This window comes from Physeter macrocephalus, chromosome 11 (genome assembly GCF_002837175.3).
Source record: "Physeter macrocephalus isolate SW-GA chromosome 11, ASM283717v5, whole genome shotgun sequence".
NCBI lineage: Eukaryota > Metazoa > Chordata > Mammalia > Artiodactyla > Physeteridae > Physeter > Physeter macrocephalus.
Window position 1 is genome coordinate 63,402,507 of NC_041224.1, and position 23,254 is coordinate 63,425,760.

Here is a 23,254-nt window from a genome sequence, read left to right on the forward strand (position 1 = left end):
ATTTTCTTTCCCAGGTTAGGGAAGTTTTCAACTATAATCTCTTCAAATATTTTCTCGGGTCCTTTTTCTCTCTCTTCTCCTTCTGGGACCCCTATAATGTGAATGTTGTTGCATTTCATGTTGTCCCAGAGGTCTCTTAGGCTGTCTTCATTTCTTTTCATTCTTTTTTCTTTATTCTGTTCCGCAGCAGTGAATTCCACCATTCTGTCTTCAAGGTCACTTATCCGTTCTTCTGCCTCAGTTATTCTGCTATTGATTCCTTCAAGTGTATTTTTCATTTCAGTTATCTCTATTGTTTGTTCTTTAATTCTTCTAGATCTTTGTTAAACATTTCTTGCATCTTCTCAGTCTTTGCCTCCATTGTTTTTCTGATATCCTGGATCATCTTCACTATCATTCTGAATTCTTTTTGTGGAAGGTTGCCTATCTCCACTTCATTTAGTTGTTTTTCTGGGGTTTTGTCTTGTTCCTTCATTGGGTACGTAGCCCTCTGCCTTTTCATCTTGTCTATCTTTCTGTGAATGTGGTTTTTGTAGAAGTGGGTCCTTTAAATACCAGAAAACCAGAGCTGCTCTGGAACTGCTGGGAGAGCACTACAGGAGCCTGAAGACCCTGGGGTTTGCAAAGGATCTTGCTGTTACCTTGTTTTACTTGTTCATCACTCTTGGAGATGTTTGCCTTATTACAGTAAGTTTATTTCTTGGTTTATGACAGTTAGCCACTTTTAAGACTATTTCCAATTGCAGGAGAGGACTCGTTTGGTCTGGTGATATCAAGCCAACTGGTGAATACAGCTCTCAATCAGAATCAGATGGAATTTAGCATCTTTGTCCTTTCTGTTTCTCTCGAGATGCTTTTGAACAGCAACAACTTCTTAATTAAATGATAGAGATCCTCAGGAAGATCAGGAGCAAGTCCTTTGGACTTAAGAATTCTCAAGATTTTATTGCCTGTCACAAAATGTACTTGTGCAACACCATGTGAGTCTCTCAGGATTCCACCAATTTGTGAGGGAGTCAGGCCCTTCTTGACCAGTTTGTAGATGTGCTCCTTCACGTCGTCAGACGTCAGCTTCAGCCAGGTGGGGACACTGTGGCGGTAGGGCAGAGCCGACTGGGACAGGCCCTTCCTGGGAGCATGCATGCGACCAAATTTATATTTTTTAAACTTTCCCAGGACTCAATTAATATCACTTAAGAAAATTTTTGTGGGACCAGTGAAGTCTTGGGGCTGCCGCATTTAATACTCAGCCGAACCCTGGAAACCCAACCTGTAGCCAAACATTTGGCTTTGGTTTAGAGGCAGAAGCCGAAAAGGGGAATTGATATGCAGGTGTGGTACAAAGCTGGTCTTAAAAATACAGATGTTATTACCTCTGGGCCCTAGGGACCTGGAACAAAATGCAGCGAGCCACCCCCAGAGGTGAAACAATGGTCATAAAATGGTTTCTCGATTCATGAGTTTTGCTGAGCTGTCTCTTTGCAACATTTAGTGACTTTTTAATAACACTAACAGCTCTTTGAGCTAAATTGCTAACATTTGGGGAGCAAGGTTATGTAAAACAAAATTGAATTATGAAAACAATTTTCCAGTTAGCTCTGGCATTTCTTTATTTCTGTTTATCTTTGTCCTCAAAGGAGCCATTTACCAGTTCCTACCCGGCAGGCATGAGCTGATGTCCACAGACCCCAAACAATCAGCACACACCTCTGAACAACAAGCGTTCTTATTTTCCATCTCTGGTCCTAGCCCAAAGCTTGGAAGTACATTCAGTCATGGAAAGCTCTAAAACCAAAGAAGTACCCAAAGTAGTCTTTTGAAGAAAATTATGATGCCTATTTAACCTCACTTAAATTTTCATAAGACTCTCTTAGCCTAGTACTGTTGGAGGTTGTCTTACTTAGATGTAGAAACAGTGTGTATTGATACCTGAAACTTAAAAACAGAGGCACTTTCTAGTAAAACTGAAAGCACGCACACCATAAAAGCAAGCAGTTCCACTTCTAGGTATATACTTCAGGGCAACTCTTCCACATGTGCCCTCTTAACAGCAGTTAAAATGAATAAACCAGATGCACATGTGTCCACCTGGATAGCTCTCAAGAACACAGAGTGAAGAAAGCAAATTACTAAAGATACATTACCATTATGCAAATAGTTGAATTAAAAACACAAAACAGAACACCATAAGAGCATGGATGTACCCCAGCTTCAGAGACTGCCTCTGGGGAGAGGATGGAAGTAGGGAGGGATACCAAAGCCTCCTTAACATTGTCAGTAATGTTGTGTTTCCCTAAGAAAGAAAATATCTAAAGCAAATTTAACAAAAAATTAATTTACTGAGTACTTGGTATTATTTTCTATGCCTTTCTGCATCTTTACACATTTTTTTGGTTTTTTTTAATTGGATGAACAATTCTTTACATTCTATAGTGATTTACAGTTTTCAAAGGTTTCACACATGCATCTTTATACATTTTACAAATTAAACATAAAGCCCAAACCAGGATTTAAACAAAAAGAGTGGATGTACTATCGAGCACCCAGGAGGGTTTCTCTCCAAACCCAGCAAAGCAAGGATAGTTGGCATCTGGTAAAACAAGCTGAGGCCCCAATCTTCAGGAAGACAGAAATACTGGCAAGTTGTGTTCAAACTAATTCATTCTTTCTCTTTCAGCAGCCTGCTCTTAAGACTCCATAAAAGCTTGTTGTTTAATGACTTAACTTCCTGGTCACATTCTTCTTGCCTGGCACAAATTTTTAATCCCACCTGGTGATACTATAAATCGAAATTTCCATTGCTGCTATTCATTCTATTCCTTTGTGGCTCAAGTTCCTCTTCTCTCTGTTCATTATATTCATATGCATACACCCAAACAGGACCTAGAGGTGGATGGCACAGCTTGCTCTCTATTCCACATAGAATTTTATTTAATAAATGGAAATAAATATCTACAGGTGGAGGGAGGTCTGATTGACAGTAACAATTCATTTTTCCAACTAATTCAGTTAACACCTGATTGGAAATCCTGACCAAGGTTTGAAGTTCTTTCAATGTTACTTAATATCACTTCTGTTCAGCCAGTATCTATTCAACATCTTCTCTGTCAAGGGTGACCAGTCTATGAGACTGGAATTACATGCAGCTCTTTAGAAAATCATTTGCAGTCCCAGAAGGCAGTTTGAAGAAAAGTATACAATGCACTTGTCCATTGCATTGATGCTGTGATTAAAGGCCTTTGAGAGTCCTGAGAGGGAGGCATAGAGGAGCCAGTGCAGTGTTTGGGATCAGACAAGTGGAGCTCTGGATGGCAGCTCTGCCATGATAACCCTGGTGAGCCCTTGGAAAAGTTACTTAACATCTCTGATCTTCTATTTTCTCATCCAAAACATGAGGTTAGTAATATCTACCCTCTGGGATGGCTAAGAACTGAGTGAGGACTTCCCTGGTGGCGCGGTGTTTAAGAATCCACCTGCCAATGCAGGGGACACGGGTTCGAGCCCTGGTCTGGGAGGATCCCACGTGCCATGGAGCAACAAAGCCCGTGCGCCACAACTACTGAGCCTGTGTTCTAGAGCCCGCGAGCCACAACTACTGAGCCCGCGTGCCACAAGTACTGAAGCCCGCACGCCTAGAGTCTGTGCTCTGCAACAAGAGAAGCCACCACAATGAGAAGCCCACGCACCACAACAAAGAGTAGGCCCCACTCACCGCAACTAGAGGAAGCCCACGTGCAGCAATGAAGACCCAATGCAGCCCCCCAAAATTAAATAAAAAAGAAGTGAGTGAGATAAGTAACATACAATGCTTCATACAGTGCCTGACGTATTGTAGGTATTTGAAAGCATAGTTGTGGTTTCCTCTTCCTTATTCCTGACGCAAAACACAGGGAGAGACATGTAAATGCTGCACATTATCTATGAAGATATGATTTGCATGTAACGCATCAACATGGAAAAAATATTGGTCCAGCTTTGGTCAGATTGCCATAGCAAGGTTTTGCCTAGGGGACTGTAACCATCCATATGCCCTTGACCAAACAGAGGTCATCTTCTCGCATGATAATTTGTCATCAGGAGGGCATCAGGATTAGCTCATTGTGAAGCAACCCTACTGATAATTGTGGTATCAAATAACACAATTAGATTTTTGAATTCTGCATGTAACCTTGCATAAGCTTGAAGTGAAACCTTGGGTGGATAAAGGTGATGTAAATGAATGTTGCACAAACTGTGTTTGTGATACTTTTTGTAGTACTTTAGGAAACATTACACGTTCTGAGAAGCTCTTGATATCGCTCTAATTAGGAGGGAAAATGCTGTTAATGAGAACAGTCATAAATTTTTAGCATATAATTACAAGAGCAGCCTATGGATATAATCACTTAAATAACTTTGTGGTGATGTGTGCCACTGCATTTTATTTAAAAAAATTTTATTAAAGTAAATGCATTTTTCTAAAAAAAATTTAAGATGTCTGTGTATATCCCATGTCATCCCTCCAGCCTGGACTTACTGCCCTAGTGACCACTGTTACTGGGTTGAGGGTTGAAAAGGTTAACAACCAGCAGGTCAGTTTCAGGCTGGGAGTCCAACCTATTTTCCGTTCTCCCCATCAGCTACCCACTATTATGTCATCTTGAGCAAATAACTTCCGAGCTCTGAATCTCTTGGTCTTTAAAAATGGGGATGAAGGATGTTAGATGAAATGATTTCTGCATTCCTTTGCTTCAGAATTCTGCATGTTCATGACTTCTTGTTTTTTGCATGTATGATTGCACACTAAAATGACCGTGTGTTTTCAACTGTAAAATGCACGTTTTTTTCACACTTTAACATCCAAAAAATTACAACTGATGGTAATTTAGATTGCTGTGAAATACAGTGTTAAGTACAGGAGAAGTACTGATAATAAGTACTATTTTATCAAGAGTTTCTACAGGAAGATGGAAAATTACTGTCAAAATACTGACTGAAAATGAGAATGTACAATTCTTATAACTTAATGGAGATTTTTAACATAAAAACAACCCAGAAGCTGTAAGGACAATTGTCCCAGGGGAGGGATTGGTTTGGGTGTCCCTGAAGGTCCCTTTCGGCCCAGAGATGCTCTGACGCACTAACTTTGTTTCACTTATTTGGTTATTTTGTGGACTCATTAAGTATAGAGCATTTTGGAAAAAATAGAAGATGGTTTATGGGAATGACATAGTAATATTGTACCTATTAAATAATTACATGTAAATTTCCATTGAAGTGTTAAATTACTGATATTCTGATCAGTTGATTGTTCCTATAGCTGTCACACATTGATTATCTTCAAATATATATGTTTGGACACTGAAACTGCAGTGAAAATAATTTCATATTTGTTGATGGCTTCAAAGGTTCTTTGGATTCTTGCAGAAACTCAAGGGTTAATTGCTATGAGCACAGTGCTGTATAACAAAAAATATTTTTTATTTGTGCTCTAGACAAATGGAACTTCCATGTTAATTCTTACCCTAGTAATAGAGGAAATATTACTTTATTATAACTGCTAATGACTTTGGTTGCTGTTGAGCTTATATGCATAAAGGGAAGCGATTATTATTTATGGATGACTTGTTTCTTCATTTAGCAAGCCTTCATAATAATTACAATGCATGTTGTTATAGTCAGTCTCACTGTGGCTCTTAGCATGAATTCATGAGAATTGAAGCAATTTTGAACCTGACTATAGCAGGAACAAAGCCCAGAGCTGTGGTGCGGTTGATCTTGGAGGAGCTGCTTAGAAAGTGGTTCCAACGCCAAAATCTGGGATCAGTTATCCAAAGAGCCGTATTTGAGGGCTGGGTTTGATTTCTGGGTTTCCCTAATTGACAGTAGAAATCTCAATTTATCACATGTGCCATGAATTTGTTAGTCTGAAGGAATTAATCAAAATCCTGTTTCTGTAAACATTTTTATTGATTCATCATTTCTGAAATCATGCAGTTTATGAGTTGGTCCTATTTTGGGTAATAGCAATTACTTATGAAAGCTGCTAGATAGTTTCTGTCAAGCTTAATTAAACCTTTTCTGCTGGGAGACAGACTTTTTAAAGAGTTTGTGAACTGCCGACTGTTGATACCATGTCCCAAATATTACTCATAAAATGGAATCTCTACCAGTAAAAATAAGTTGGAGGCATCAGACCTCCAAATCTGGAAGCCAGTTGACTTCTTTTAGACAAATTCCATATGTCTCATTACCTCATCGTGGCTCAGCATTTGGTCTTGTGTGTTATTTGTGGGTGGGAGTCACTTTTTTTAAAACCTTTTTTTCTTTTTTGAGATGTCCACTCTAGTTTTTAGTACTATCCTTTTGTAAATTTTAATGATGTGAAAAGCACCTAAGGACTGATGGAGATGCTCAGAATAGCAGCCTTTGTAGTCTGTCCTGATGACAAGCTTATCAAGGGAGATTTTTTGATTCATTTATGAAATCGGAGGAAAATGTAGAACTTTAAGGCTGCCTTTGACTGTATTAGAAACGTGGGAGGATGTTAGACTCAGGACAGAGGTAGCTATTGACTTAGATAGAGAGGAAGTTTAATTGATGGGGTCCACTTTGATCTGGGCAGGGTTTGGATTGAATTTTTTAAAAAAGGGAAAGTAATTCAGATGGAGCAATGGTTCAAAGACAATGAAGAAGAGTTTTCTCCATTGGAAAAATGGTTGGATGACTACAGAATAGCCAGTTTTTAAAGGTCTCGGTAATCAGGAGTCCCTGAAGAATTTTGAGTGGAGAAGTGATATAATGAAAGCAACGTTAAAAGAAAATAATTCAGTGGCATTGGATAAAATTAGAGGGAAGGAGTAAGGTGAAGGAAAACTAAGAGGCAGGAAGACTAGTTTCTATTATAACAATCAAGGAGTAAAGTGATGATTAAAGTAATAATAACTAAGGTCACCAGAGTGGTGCCAGTGTTATGCCATTCATAACAACAAAGCTACCATTAATTGAATGCTTATTATGTGCCAGGCATAGTGCTAAGTGCTTTACATAGAGTATATCATTTAATCATCATCACAACAACGTTATGAGATAAGTACTATTATTAATCCCATTTTGCAGATGAAGAAACTGAGACTTAGCAAAGTTAAATGATTTCCCCTAATTGGTAGAGTGAAGATCTCAGCCTAAGTTATCTGACAGCTGAACCCATGTTATAAAAGAGAAACGTTAGAACTATTTGAAAGGCAGAAATGAAAAATAGCCAATATATATTTTGCTTAGCACTGTACTTGACATTATAGCATCTTAAAGTAGTTAAGACCAAATATTTTATCATAAGAGTTTAAAATCTAACCAGAAAATCAAGTTGTAACATGAACCAAACAGATGTCATAGGTTGGATTCCCCAGGAAATAGACTTTGAGATTTGTGTGCAGAAGGTTTATCAGGGAGAGTGCTTGGGAAAAATATCCCATGAAAGATGAGGGGTGCAGGAATGGGCAGATGCAACAGAGACCTCAACTGATCATATAGGGAGTTCTGGAGCTGGAATGGCCCTTCAGAGTTGTCCCAATAAAGGCAAGGAGGCCAGGCCTTTGTACCCCTCCATCAAGCAATCAGTGGATGCTGGCTGCCCCCAGGAAGGCAGGGTAACCTTTGAACAAAGCAGCTTCCTTCTCCTGAAGACAAGTCCTGGGGAGGGACTCAGCTGTGTCCTCAGTCCTGAAGGGAATCTGGACAACATACTACAGCATTCACTACAACAAAATATAGGAACATACTTATATTTTTAAAACTATCTACTCTTTAATATAAACACCTTAAGTCACATTTGGGGGGAATACTTTCCTTTCAAAGTACTATTTTGCTGGGGAGGAGACACCCAATAAATCTATCAGTGCATTTCTTTGCTATAGAGTGGTAGCTTTAGTTCTTGATGAAAATAATCAATATGGAAGGCATTTGGTGTGTGACTTAATTGAAACACTGTGTTTTGGACCCATTTGGTGTCAATGTGTAAATCCAATACTGTTTTCACACCTGCCCTCTTTTTATGATGCCTTTTTCAAGTGGAAGTCTAGTATGGATTTCTTGCTTCAGACTAAAGAAAGGGCATGGACTGTCTTCACTGGCCGGGAATCCAAATCATATGGTGTCATGAAGTCATCCTTCACGTCCATCAAAAAGACCCTGCCAGGCTTGCCTGCAGAGAGGAGCTGTGTGAATAATGTCTTGGGCCAAAGTCACCCAGGGGACACTCCATTATACCACAGCTGATCTTGACTAATATTAGGCACAAACACACAAAATACATACATACCTGGACTTCACCTCCCAGAGAATCTGATTCCTGGTGGCTGGAGTGGGATCCAGGAATACTTATTTTGTAACAGCCTCTAAGATTCACCAGGGTTTAAGAACCCCTTTCCAGTGAGCCAGTGGAGGCCTTTGATAAATCAGTCTATTCTGTGGTAGTCTTTGAGGATAATGTCACCAATTGGATATGTTGGGGCTCTCCAAAAGGCTGAATCTCAGAAAGAAAGATCTTCTTAGAGGAAGTGGGGAGTACCATCTAGAAGAAAGAAAGATGTTGAAGAACTCTGCACTCAAAAGAGCAAGAGAACACAGGACAGAATTGGAAACTAGAAAGTAGGGATAGGGATTATGAAAAATCTCTAAGATTCATAGATCTTTTTGAAGTTCCTCTTGTTTATTTTTATTATCTTATCCATTGCTCTTAAATGAAGATGATCCTTGTGTTTATCTTGAGGGATAGCAAATAAGCGGGAGCATATAAGCAGGGATCTGTCTTTTATTTATTCACGCAATAAACCTTAGTTGAGCAGTTACTATATTCCAAGCACTGTGCAAATGTCAGCAGTGCAAAGACAGGAAGATTCAACCTCTGCCTTCAAGAGCTCACAGCCTGAGGGAGCGGGCTGAGACTGACAGGTAATAGAGCACAAACACAGAGAGGCACAGGAACTGGGAGAGCACAGACAGGTGGCCCCTAAGCCCTCCCCTGAGAGTCAGGGAGAGCTCCCTGGAGGAGGTCTAGAGGACTCTGCGGGATTGGAAATGCATAAGTCAAATGTGGTCATCCATAATTGTGTCACATACTTCCACCTACTTAGATCTTCTTTTTTATCCTTTAAGAGGATTTTTATGCATTTTCCATAAAGATCTTTTATTTGTCTTTGAACTTGATTCCTAAATAATTCATCATCTTTGATGCTCTTGTGAAGAGTATGTTATTTTATATTCTTTTTTTGGTGGTTCATTGTTGGTTATAGAGAAGTACAATTGACCTTGACATAGTATCTTGTATCATGCAACCTCACAGTACCCTGTGACTAATTCTAAGAGTGTTTGGATTTTCTTGGGTTTTCTACGTAGATAAACATACCATCTGCAGACAAAGACAGCCTTGTCTCATCTTTTCCAGTCTTTATATTTCTTATTTCCTTTCTCTGTGTTACTGCACTGGCCAGGACATCCATAAAGAAAGAGCAGCAGTAATTTGGGCATCTCTGTCTTCTCCCAGACCCTAAAAGGAATATGTCTTACTTTTCTCCTTTGAGAGTGATGTTTTCTGTGGGTAGGTTTTGGTAGATTACCATTTTCAGGTTTAGGAAGCACCCTTCTACTTCTAAGATTTTCTAGGAATGCTTTATCTTAAATACGAATTGGACTTTAACAGATGCTTTATTTAAATAGCATCTTTTGAGATGCCCATATGATTTTTATTCTTTAGCACCAATGATGGAATGAATTACATTGGTATATTTATCAGATTGTACCATCCTTACATTCTGAGATAAAATCACTTGAATATAGTTGTTACCATTTTAATACACTACTGGATCACATTAGCTAACATTTAATTCAAGATTGTGGCATGTTAAAGTAGGGAACATTGGCTTATTGTTTTCTTTTCTTTCACTGTTCTTATCCAACTTTGGAATCAGAGCTATTCTAATGTCATTAAATAAAATGGGAAGCTTTCCTTCTTTTTCTGTACTCAGGAACAACTTGTAAAGTGGGGATTATCTGTTCCTGGAACATACGATAGAACTTACAAAATCATCTAGGCCCAGTGCTCTGGGGGAGGAAGGTGAAGCATAAGAAGATTCTTTATTACTATATCAATGACCATGAGGGCTGGCGGATGTGAAGGAGCCACCATGGGTCCCAGAACCAGCCATCGCCGGTCACAGCGGGCTGGCTCTCCTGAGAACCAGAGGAACCAAACTCCTGTGAGCTGAGGCTGCAATCGACATATCTCGAATGAGGAAGGTGTACAGAGAGGCTGCTTGAGCAGCTGCCTACAGGATGGATTTTATTGGGAATGGAGACAGGGGACATAAATAAACAAAGAGAAACTTCCAGGGAGGCTGATGCAACAGTCTAAGTGTGGGCTGTGGGGTGGCGTGGGGCCCGGATGGGGAAAAGGCAAGTCTACGAATATCGCAAAGGAATAACTGGGAAGCCCTGAGCATCTTCTTATGGATCATATCCTCTAGAGCTGAGCTTCTCAAACTGTCCAAACACACAAGTAAGAAATGATGGTACAACAAGGGAGGTGGTAAGAGTTAAGAAGACGTGAAAACATGGACATGTGATAGGGAGTGCTGGGGACATGCGATGGGGAGGATGCTTTCACTTAGATCAGGGAGGGTGACAATAGCGTGGCCTGAACGACAGGTGTCATCCCTTGAGGACTATGGAGGGAGCACAGAGGCAGAGGGACAACCGGGAAAGGCCCTGAGGTCCCTCGCACCCTCTGTCTTGAAGCAGGACCTGTAACACTTCCAGCTCGTTCAACAGTGCTTGGTGTGACGTGTTCAGGTCTCCTCCCCTGTCTGGCCACCCTCCCTGGATGAGGCCCCGTTTGTCACAGTTCCCGCTGAGACAGGGCCCGCAGACCTGAAGCCAGTTGTCCAGCTGCAGGCTGACTGGGCAGAGAGAGCTGGTTTAGGACACCTCTATTCATGCAGATGGAGCCTCCATTAGTTTTCTGGCAGTTCCACAACATTGTTTATTCATATCGAGGCAACCTGGTGACAGACTGGACATAGAGGCTGACAGAGCGAGAAAAGTCAGGGTATTTCAAGGGTTTGGGGCCGGAAAACTGTAAGTTAGACACGTAACCAAACCCCATGAAAACTGTTTTGGTTTAGGCTCACTCCACCGGATTATAAGAGTGACTGTTTGTCTTTCCACCTCAAGTGCCTACAGCAGTCTCCAGGTCTCTGTGGGCATACCTTGGAGATATAGTGGGATTCGTTCACAACCACGGAAATAAAGTCAATATCACAATAAAGCGAGTCACACTAAGTTTTTGGTTTCCCAGCGCATATAAGAGTTACATTTACACTGTACTGTAGTCTATTAAGTGTGCAATAGCATTATGTTTTTTAAAAACATACGTGATTGCTAAAAAATGCAAATCATCACCTGACAACACAGGGTTGCCACAACCTTCAATTTGTAAACTAAATAAATAAACAAACAAGCAAGGAATATCTGCGAAGCAAAATAAAGCAAAGTGCAATAAAACGAGGTCTGCCTGTATTGAGAGTATAGATGATCCTGATGTCCTTGATTATAAATGAATTTGAGGACTATATTTCTCAGATGAGAAAACTGAGAAAAAGAGATGTCCCCTGATGTCCATGCACATTTGGGATGTCTCTACTTTGACTCACAGCCACTGCTTGTCCTACTGAGGCATCAGACAGGCTTCCCTGGGAAACAAGAATGGGGCTGGCAGTGAGGGAAATAGGGTTAGTCATCGGGTGGTTCAACTAATATTTATGGGGTGCCCACAGAGACCTGGAGACTGTTCTAGGCACTTGAGATGGAAAGACAAACAGTCACTCTTATAATCCGGTGGAGTGAGCCTAAACCAAAACAGTTTTCATGGGGTTTGGTTACGTGTCTAACTTACAGTTTTCCGGCCCCAAACCTTTGAAATATCCTGACTTTTCTCGCTCTGTCAGCCTCTATGTCCAGTCTGTCACCAGGTTGGCTCGATATGAATAAATGTTGTGGAACTACCAGAAAACTAATGGAGGCTCCATCTGCATGAATAGAAGTGTCCTAAACCAGCTCTCTCTGCCCAGTCAGCCTGCAGCTGGACAACTGGCTTCAGGTCTGCGGGCCCTGTCTCAGCGGGAACTGTGACAAACGGAGCCTCACCCAGGGAGAGTGGCCAGACAGGGGAGGAGACCTGAACACGTCACACCAAGCACTGTTGAACGAGCTGGAAGTGTTACAGGTCCTGCTTCAAGACAGAGGGTGTGAGGGACCTGAAGGCCTTTCCCGGATGTCCCTCTGCCTCTGTGCTCCCTCCATAGTCCTCAAGGGATGACACCTGTCGTTCAGGCCACGCTATTGTCACCCTCCCTGATCTAAGTGAAAGCATCCTCCCCATCGCATGTCCCCAGCACTCCCTATCACATGTCCATGTTTTCACGTCTTCTTAACTCTTATCACCTCCCTCGTTGTACCATCATTTCTTACTTGTGTGTTTGGACAGTTTGAGAAGCTCAGCTCTAGAGGACATGATCCATAAGAAGATGCTCAGGGCTTCCCAGTTATTCCTTTGCGATATTCGTAGACTTGCCTTTTCCCCATCCGGGCCCCACGCCACCCCACAGCCCACACCTAGACTGTTGCATCAGCCTCCCTGGAAGTTTCTCTTTGTTTATTTATGTCCCCTGTCCCCATCCCCAATAAAATCCATCCTGTAGGCAGCTGCTCAAGCAGCCTTTCTGTACACCTTCCTCATTCGAGATATGTCGATTGCAGCCTCAGCTCACAGGAGTTTGGTTCCTCTGGTTCTCAGGATAGCCAACCCGCTGTGGCTGGCGATGGCTGGTTCTGGGACCCATGGTGGCTCCTTCACATCCGCCAGCCCTCATGGTCATGCCCGCTGTGTGCTCCGAGAGGGGCCTTCATCCCTCTTAGCCGGCTTTCCTTCTTCTGCCTCAAGTTGAAATCGCTTAATAAAAAGGGAAACAGTTTCCAAGCATCAAGCTTATGTCCATGTAAGCTGGCTCTCGTGCACTTTCTTTTTTTTCTTAAAAGTTGTTCCTATCTAACCACGTTCTAAAATTCCCCCAGTAAAAAAGAAAACAAACAGACAAAAAAAAAAAAAAAAACCCTCCTTTAATCAATGCTTGCTTAAGTAGTGCTTCAGACAAGCACTTCTTAGGCGAATGGATGACCACAAGGATTTTCCAGGGAGGGGCGGGGAGATGTGAAATTGGCACAGAGCTCTGTTCTGTCTCCTTTGATCTTTAATTCGAGCCATTCCAGGCAGAGCTCAGTACACTCTGAAAACACACTTTGTGATTTAAAAATGGGTGGTACATCAGCCAAAACATTTGTTTATATTTTACCCCCAATTTCAGTGTTCTTGTTTCTTGTCATGCTTTCCTTGAGAATTTTCTTCATGTAATTAAAGAGGTGTGAGCGCTCTGAGCATGACTGTGAATAGGATACAAAGTGCAGTTTCCTCCCCTGAAGACAGAGCAGGGTTTCTCCCCACCTTCTCAGGCACAACGTCCATAAGGATATGGCAAAATCAACCTTCGCTGTAACGTTTCCAGAACGGTAATAACAGGCAGGCTATCCAGGAAAGAAGGAGCCTCACAAAGACTGAGGCCTTCCAAATAGGGCCTCTCACAGCCCCGGGGAGCCCCTCACAGGTGCGAGGGTGTTTGAATGCACCAGTGTGTGTCTCTAGTTCCGTTAGAGAGGGGTTTCTCAACAGTGGCACTGATCACATTTTGGACCAATAATTATGGCTGTGGGGCTGTCCTGTGCATTGTAGGATGTCTAGCAGCATCCGTGGCCTCCACCCACCAGGTGTCAGTAGCACATTCCCCCTGCCTCCACCGATTGTACAATCAAAAATGTCTCCAGACATTTCTAAATGTTCCCTGAGGAAAGAAAAAACCTCCCCCGCAACCCCCATTTGAGACCTGCTGCTTTGGATGGACTTGGAAAGGGATCCTTCTAAGAGGCAGCGTTTATGGGACCCAGAGTAGTGAGTCACCTGAGACACTTCAACAAATGACCATGGCCAGGCCTGTGCCAGACCAAGTCAGAGTCTTGGAGGAAAGACCCAGGCATCAATGGCTTTAAAAGGCCCCCAGGTGATTCTAGTATACACTCAGTGTTGAGAAAGAGAGAACTTTGAAAAGAGGGACTATTTCATGACCTCCATCAAAGGACTAAGAAGAAGAACATGGACCTTAGAACATCACCATTTCATTAATAATGGGAGTCAGAAAGGAAAGACCAAGAAGGACAAATGACCAGCTTGAGCTCTTGTGTTTGCTCTTTTTTCTTCCTTAGTGGTTGGAAGAACCTTGAAATGAAGAAGCCCTGTGCTGGGAAGGGTCAGGGAGACCCAGTTACACCTCACAGCCAGGCTGTGAGAGAGGAGGAATCCTAAAAGGGTAGAATGTGTCTTGGAGATACTAAAAAGAAAAGTCAGCTGAGCCTCTGAGGCCTCAGGGAAAAGGGAAAGAGGGAGAGACAGACCAGGAGGGGAAGCAGCCCTGAGGCTGAGAAGTCATTCCTTCTTGGCCACTTGGTTCCAATTAACCGAGGGTTAGGAAATGGCTTCAGCAGTGTTGGCTTAGGGGTCTTGTGATGTTCCTCCGTTTTCCTCTGTGGTAACATAAGTCCTATACTAAAGGGATAAGAAAAACAGTGGGATGCTTTAGTGTCAGACTTCCGGGTTTCACTTCAGGATGCTACCATCCCATCTCATATCCTAAGCTAGAAATCCTCCTGTCATTTTGCACTCAGATTTCTACTACTACGGCAGAGAGATTAAGAGCATGGAGTCACTAGAGTTGTGTTCAGTTCTTGAGTCCATGTCTTACTAGTGGAGAGATCTTAGAGAAGTAGGCTGCTTGACCTACCTGGGCCTCAGTTTTCCTTCTGTAAAATGGGGATAATCATCATGCCTATCTCATAAAGCTGGTAGAAGAATTGAATGAGATAATCCATGAAAAGCATTAATTACAGTGCTCGCTAAATATTAGCTACTATCATTATTTATTCTTTGGCCGCAACACCCAGTGGGTCAAGAAGTTCTGTTACCTGTTCCATGGAAATGTCTTTTGAAAATATGACCCCCAGCTTCCCATCTTTGTTGGTATTACCTGAGTTCTGTGTCACTAGTCACACCCCCTGTAATTCTACCTTTCTGTGTCATGAAGTGACATCTCTCCAGGTGTTACTAGGGTCATGTGACTCCTGACTAAAATTTCCAGAGGTTCTCTGGAACCAACGGGGTGAAATCCAGAAGCCATATGGCCAGAATCTACTTCTTTGGACCCCCTGTGGTCTCCCAGTGTGTCAGAATTGTTAGCTTTGGTTCCCACCACCAGAGAGCCTGGACTGGCTTACTTTGCTTGGGTTTTAAATGTCTGTATGTTTTCAAGTCACTCTAAGTGTTGGTCGAATGAACTCCCCGCCCACAGTTTATATTGTCTTGGACTGAAGTGTTGCGTACTTTTTTTCCTGTTATGTTTTAAATATAAAGTTTTGTTTTCCCAGCAAGTGCTCTCAGTGATTTGGAAATATTGCCTGGTCCCGGTTAATTTCTTTTCTGCATCTCACGTAGGGTCTTGTTTACTTACATTAATAAAAAGACGATACAAACAGCTTACATGTGAAATTTTCTCCTGGGGGCACAGAGGCCAATGATAGGGGCTAATTCATGAGTGAGGAGAAGTTGAACTCTAGGTCCTTTCAGCTCTTGTCTGACCTATTGCTGCAACAAATCTCCCAATTACTACGACAGACCTTGTCTAAGGCAGTTATTTTATTACAGGTCTCCCCAGTTTGGCACCTTAGCTAACAATATGTCCTTTTTTTCGGGGATCAAGATGAGACAGGAAAGAAAAGAGTTCCTAAAGGAAAAAAGCAACTAAAAGACAAACTGCTCCAAAATCAAACTCTTTGGAATTCCTAGGCATTGGTTGACGCTCAACAGGAAAATTGCTTCCAGGAATATTTTGTCACATTGCCCCCAAATTTAGATTCTTCAGATTCTTATTCTAAGTCAGCCCCCATCTATTGGGTGGACAAATAAGCATCCCCACTTGTGAGAATGACTCCACTGCGTGAAGACAGGGGTGACTAGGGAAAGACGGTGACTTGAAATCAAGAGCAGTATTTCTCCTGAAGGGATAAATTTTGATTCCTTGAACATGCAGCTCCCCTGGGTGTTGGTATAGATTATTACTATTTCCTCCTATTAGTTCTTTTCCCTGCTGGGTTATAATTATCAATGATGTTATAATTATCAATGATCAATGATTGTGAACTTCTTTGTCTGTTTCCCTCCACTAGACTGGGAAGCAAATGACCAGAAAGGAAAGTCAGCATAGCATAAGGGACAAGGGCATGAGATCTGACAACGGAAAGCCTATTCTAGTCCTAATTCTGCTGCTTACTGGCTCCCTAGCTTGGGGGAAGTTATCTGATTGCTCTCCCACTCAAAATTCAGTTTTGTCATCTGTCAAATGAAATAATAATAGTAGCCACTTCACTGGGTCGTTCTGAGGGATAAGTGGGATCATATCAGTAGAGCACCTGGCAGAGTGCTTGGTATACCCAGCCCATGTCAGTTGCTGCAGTGACAAGCAGGAGGGTTTTTAGAAGTTCCTTGAGAACACAGAGCGTTCTGTGTGCATTGCCAGCTTCTAGATCTGTATCTGGAAATGAAAGTGTCTGAAATGAATGAATGAATGTCATCCTCACATGTTCAGGTCTCTGCTGTCTTCAGTATAAGTATTCAGGTAACGTGAGCACATCCACAACCCAATGACACACCCGGTACTTTGGCCGCAGCTGGGCAAGTGACATTTTTAAATCCTTATGTGATTTGGGAGAAGGAGTCTCCCCCAGGGTAATCAGTCTCATGGCAGATGTGGACAGAGAAGAAGGAGAATTGTAGCTTGGGGACCAACTCATTGAGGAGATGGGAGGAGCAAGTTGGAGATAGGTTGATCAGAAATGAGAGGAAAAAACTGGCCTCAGAGGTGAAGGGAAGAGTTTCTTGAAGGCAGTGATGCTCCTCTGTGCCCAGGGTGGCAGCAAGGTCAAAGGGAAGCCCAGTCCATGTAAACTGTACTGACACTCATTTGGGCACCCAGTTTTGTTACAGTTGCATGACCCCACAATTGCATTGTTCCTTTCTGATTAGCAGTGAAGAGCCTTTCCACACTGCCACAAATGGAAGCTATTCCAATGGCTCTCAGCTGGGCTGTGGTTTTGCTCGCCATTGTTTGCACACAAAAGCCTGATCCCATTAAGATGGTCAGATATTTCCTGCCATCGCATGGCCTCCTGCTCACAAACATTTGATGCTATTTAAAGCCTCTTCTCTGCAAATATGCTTTGGTCACATTTGTGTAGTGCCCATTAATTAAGGCCAGATTTGAAGCTCCCACAGCTGTCACTTCTATTAACTGGCTTCAGGGAATGTAGGACTTCATTTTTCCAGGAGATAATTTGGACATCAGAGAAAAGCCAAGGGATCCTCGAATCCCTGTGGCACTTACCTTAACTTCCAGGCTTCTAATGAAAAAGCTTCTTAGACAAAAAGGGACACAAAGACCCTTTCACAGAAACCATCAACACTCCCTGCCAAGTGGGAGATTTATTGGGTGGGAACACACACACACACACACACACACACACACACGCACACACACACACACACACACACAGGCTTTATTTGAGTCACCCTGGAAAATGAAAAGCTATCTGGGAAAAGTAATCATGTGAGAAGATGGTCTTGAAGATAGCAGTTGGGTTTTCTGTGAAAGTAAAAATGGACCAATTGACAGCTGTGAGTCTGCGGGAAGGCTGAAAGAATGGTCTATTTTCTCCTCTATCTATCTTTCTCTAAAGGAAACACATGGTGGATTGGTTGGGACACGTGATCTTCTGGTTACCAAATGCTTTAATTAATAGGGAGTCAAAAACATATTGTACAAAGATTGCCAATTATAAAAGAAAGAAAATACTATTCTTTCCCAGCAGCATGATTTGGAACAGGAACATGGTGGCAGAGGTGATACTAAAAAAAAAAAAAAAAATCACAATCATAATTAAAAGGGAGTTTATGTTTATTAGGTCCTTAGTCTGTGGCACTTTCAATGTATGCATTTTCATGAATTATCTCATTTGACTCTTGAAAACCTATGAGGTAGGCACTATTATGCATCCATTTCATAGATGAGGAAATTACAGCTTCGCAAGCTTAAGAAACTTACCAAGGTCATCCAGCTGGGAAATGGCAGAGTCAGAACTCAGATCTCAGTGAGGTCTGTCTGTCTGTCCTGAAGCTCTTGCTCATCACCTTCTGTTATCCTGGTTCAATGGAAAGTACGTGGGCTTTGGAGGCAGACCAGAGTTTTGTCCAGGTCTGTCATGTGATCATCAACAAATTGATTAACTTTTCTGAAACTGTCCTTCAACTCAAGTAAAATGGGAAAAAATAATAGCTGCCTCATAGTTAGTATAAAAATTAAATGAAATAAGGATAAATGAAGTACAGAGATATTCAACAAATGTCAGTACCTCCTCCTCCTCCTCCATTTTATTTCATTCCAGTTATTTCTTATTTCCATCCCTGGACTGAAGCTCCCACCATCTTCTGCTACATTGTCCCTGCATTCTTGGCTTCTTGGCTCTCTATCATGGGTGGGGACCAGCACAAAGAAATCTTTCTTTGCTTAAGTCTTCCTAGCAATCCTGCAGCTGTGCCTTCAACTCCCCTGACCCCCGCCGGTCCGCCAGGAATCACAGGCTCCCACCTCTCTCCTCAATTCCCATGACATCCCGGAACCACAGGAGGACCTGTGAGGTGAGAAACCTGCAAGTTTGATTACTGGCCCAGCACTCCCTTCTATTCCGGAATTTGAATGACATCTGTTTTCACCCTCAAAACTGCTTTCTAGATTCAGATTTTATTTCCTCGAGAAACTTGGGCATTCCTGCCTTAGTATGTTTTCTGAATTTCCTGGAGGATGAGTGAAAAAAGAGAAGAGACAATAATTAGCAGAATGCTTTTCAAATATAGTCCATGGACTTTAGCTGGAAAACACAGACACCTAAAGAACTAGTTAAGATTGTGGTCTTTTGTATTAGGAATTTAAGTGAGAATAAGTAGATGAATTTACTGATGGCAACAGAATAAATAGAAAACTGAGAGTGAACAATTCTCTTGAGAGAATACCCACTGTTAGGAGGTAGTAGGGAATCAGTGATCAGTGCTAGTTTCAAGTCTGATTAACTCTTTTTAAGCATTGTTTACAGATCTTTAACTTCTGTTTACTTTCAGAACACCTGTTTTTGAAGTTTTAGATGAAAACTAAAGTTCCTTTACTAACAAATTCTTTAAAAGATTGGCTTTCACACTATGGAGAACAGTATTGGAGGTTCCTTAAAAAACTAAAAATAAAATTACCATATGATCCAGCAATCCCACAATTGGGTCATTTATTGAGACGTGGATGGATCTAGAGACTGTCATACAGAGTGAAGTAAGTCAGAAAGAGAAAAACAAATATTATATATTAATGCATGTATGTGGAACCTAGAAAAATGGTACAGATGAACCGGTCTGCAGGGAAGAAGTTGAGACACAGATGTAGAGAACAAACGTATGGACACCAAGGGGGGAAAGCCGTGGTGGGGTGGGGATGGTGATGTGATGAATTGGGCTATTGAGATTGACATGTATACACTGATGTGTATAAAATTGATGACTAATAAGAAAAAAAAAAGAGATTGGCTTTCAGAAAACATCCTGGGCTGTATAGATTGAGAAAGTACAGTCAAGAACTGAGCCTTTGGCCCTCTTCTCCCTGCCATCCCATGTTAAATATTTGCAAACACGAATCTAAAGAGTATTAAGAATCGAACTGAGACTTTGGAAGCCCACAGTTAGGAAACAAGTAGAGGAAAGGGAGAAAGGAGAGCATGGAGGGCCAAGGTGGGTGCAAAGGCAGAGAATAATTCAAGAGGTGAGGCATGAGCAGTGCTCTTGGGAATGAATGAGAACTCAGAAGACCCCATTTGATACAGGGTAAAATGAAGTCATTAGCATCTTCAAGGGAGAAAATCTCAGTAACTAGCAAGGGTGAGAGTCCGTGGCTAAAGGTTAAGAGACATGATTGTTTGAAAGTTGGTGCTTGTTTGAGATATTTGATAGTGAGAGGATAATAGCCAAAAGTGGAGGCAGCACCATACTTGGGGCAGCAGTGAAGGTCAGGATTGTCAATGTGTAATTTCTAGTTTTTTGCAGGACATGGTTATTCTTGTGTAGTATCATGTTGAGCTGATAGTATGCAGTGGGGACAGATGAATGCAGGATTCTCCAGGTTGTATTTTCAGAAGGCTAAAGGCCATTTGGTTACTTGTGGACCTCTTGTTTTTCTCTGGTTTTGTGTGATACATAGAAGTTGTGATGAAATGTCTTGTAGATTCCTTACAGGGACCTTCATGGAGCTTTCCAAACTATATCTCATAACCCAGAAAGGCCAAGTTAAAGTCTGAACCCTAGGAGACTAAAAGTATACATGAAAGTCATGAACTGCATGTGGAATTGGCAAGTAGCATTCTGTGTCTACTAACAGTTTGTCTTTTCAGTAAATTAAAATGTTAATTGACAAAGAATTATGATCTTTATCTTGTGGCTTTATGTAATCCTGACCTACTGCCAATATATCCCTGGGGATTCTCATCTGCTAATTCTTATAGGATGGTCTAGGTCAATTACAAGTAACCCATTTAGCAAAAAGAGCAAGCCAGGAAAGCATTAAAATATATTCAAGTATATTTTTTCTTATTCAAAATAAAGTTTACTTTAGTGTCATGAAGAACAATACATCTCACAATCTATATTACTAGCCTTTTTTCAGTAGAGACAGGTCAAGAAGAAAATGGTACTCTTTTTTAGCCACCAAATAGTAATATTTGGGGAAGATTTGAAAGGCAGTAAAAAAAGCAACTTTCTAGTCTGGTGTAGTGAAGTTAGAGGGCAGACAATAGCAAAACCTGGTGGGTAATTTATGGCAAGAGGGCCAGGGTTTGCCCAGTACTGGTCTTGAATTTTCCATCGTTAGGTTGATTTCCCTGATACAAGTTGAGGCCACCAAACCAGGTGACTCCTTCAGAGCCAAGAGCAAAAGGACAGCATGACACAAAGACCCAAGTTGTGCTGACTATTATTTAGACATTCCAGACGTTCCCAAACCTGCAGTTGATCTGTTTATTTTGCTCACAGATATCATCCCCCGGGCTAGACACTAACTAAGCCCACTGAGAGCAGAGACGTGACATACCTCACTTTTGATTTTTCTAGAGGATTGTGTCAGTGCTGGGCGCATGATAGGTGTTTAATTAATTCTTCGATAATATAGTAACTCACCTGATGATTTAAACCTTTCTTTCCAGACGCTTCCATCCTCAGTCCATTCTGACTATTGATGTGGAGCATAGCTAAGATTTATTGAGTGCCTACTATGTTCCAGGCTCAGTGCTAAGTCCTTTATACAGATTGTGACATCCGATCCTCACAGCAATCTTATGAGGCAGGCATTCACTGAGACTCCATTTTGGGACCAGTAACGTGATAGGTCTTTCTGTACAATCCCCCTCTTGGTCCCAGTCCAGCCTCTTGGGACCACGAAGAGGACATCTTTCTTCCATGTGGCAAAGCCTCCAATATTTAGAGCCATCTAGCATGTCTGTCTTCTTTTCTTCCTGTTAAACACTCCAGATCTTTATACTGTAATTGTTAACAACAATCACAAACTCTTATTCCAAGTACTGTGAGAAATGCTTTCCTCTTGTGGCTTAAATTACTATAATTTTTTTATTTAAGCACCTTGCCTAAGGTCACACAGCCAGAGTGGCCAACAGGATTGGAACCCCAGGAGAGCATGATTCCAAAGACAGAGTTTCCAGTTATTACTCAGTGTCATTGCTATTTAATAGTAATTTTATCTTTTTTCACAGTATAAAATTTCTTATGTCATCTTTTTAATAGAAGAGTGAAAAGGGCAAATACTTTGTCATAGAAAGAAGATTCACGAAAGGGGTATTTTCAAGCCCCTGTTTTCTCTGGAAAACCAAATGCTAGAAGAGGTCCGATACTGAAAATATATTTTTGATACTGTACATCAGTAAAGTTATTCTAGGTCATTCATCTTTGGAGCTGGAAATCTAGGGCTTTCCTTGCACCAGAGTCTCATCCCATAGTCCTGACAAAGAGGGGATAATGTTGAGGAAAAGGACTGTTTTAGGCAAAAACGTCAAACCAAATGGAAAATATTAGAAAGGAAGTGGGACAGGCCAGTGTCCAAAGGTCTCCAGAGATCAGAGTATGGAGCACTGGTGGAGGGTGCACAGAGAGTGGTTTCCAAAGGGAGGATTTGTTACAAGTCAGAGTCTTTCAGGGATGAATGGCCTCCTCATCAGGTGGGGAGCTCCCTGACAGTGGGAGAGGGTTAAACAAACAGATAGGGTTCTTGCCAAGAAGGGAAATGTCTTACAAAGTTAGGGTCACCAGGCACCCATGAGGTCATCAGGAGATGTAGTGAGAGTTGGAGTTAACAGTCCATGTTCTGGAACCAGACTGCCCAGGTTACGTTCTAGCTCAATAGCTTGCTAATCTAGGACAATTTTCTCAACCTCCCTGTGACTCAGTTTTCTCATCTCTAAAATGGAATTAATATCATCTCCCTTTTGGGGTGTTGGGAAAATTCAATGAGTTAATTTATGTAAGGCATTTTATAAAAGTAAGTGCTATGCTTGTGCTAAATTATCTAATCTTATAGTCTTCCATTTTTAGCAGCAATGCGCTTTTTTCCAAACAAAGTGGTATGAGAGATCCTAATCATAAAATAAATTTTTTAAAACTCGATGTGTTGTGTTAGTATTAATTTTAATTAAAACATTAGCATCTAACTGTTATACTAGCAATTAGTGAGCATGTGGCTATTTTGTTGAGTAGAAATTTTAGCGCATAGAATATGGAAAATGATTTTAGATGCCTGAGCATCCAATTTATTTCTGAATTTTATTTTAGCTTACAGTTCTTGAGGCGTTCCTGATTAAGACAGACAACAAATTGCAAATTGTAGACAGGCAATCTCTTTGATTAAAAATGGGAGCAGTTTGGGGCTTCCCTGGTGGCGCAGTGGTTGAGAGTCCGTCTGCCGATGCAGGG

The 23,254-nt window shown here is 41.5% G+C and overlaps 1 protein-coding gene and 1 pseudogene across 3 annotated transcripts in view; one reads left to right on the forward strand and one right to left on the reverse strand.

Moving 5' to 3' along the window:
• The window catches only part of THSD4 (thrombospondin type 1 domain containing 4), a 572,998-nt gene that overhangs the window by 425,659 nt on the left and 124,085 nt on the right, over window positions 1-23,254 (forward strand). The gene's annotated exons all lie outside the window — the stretch shown is intronic.
• Window positions 731-1,143, reverse strand: LOC102990101 (40S ribosomal protein S13-like; annotated as a pseudogene).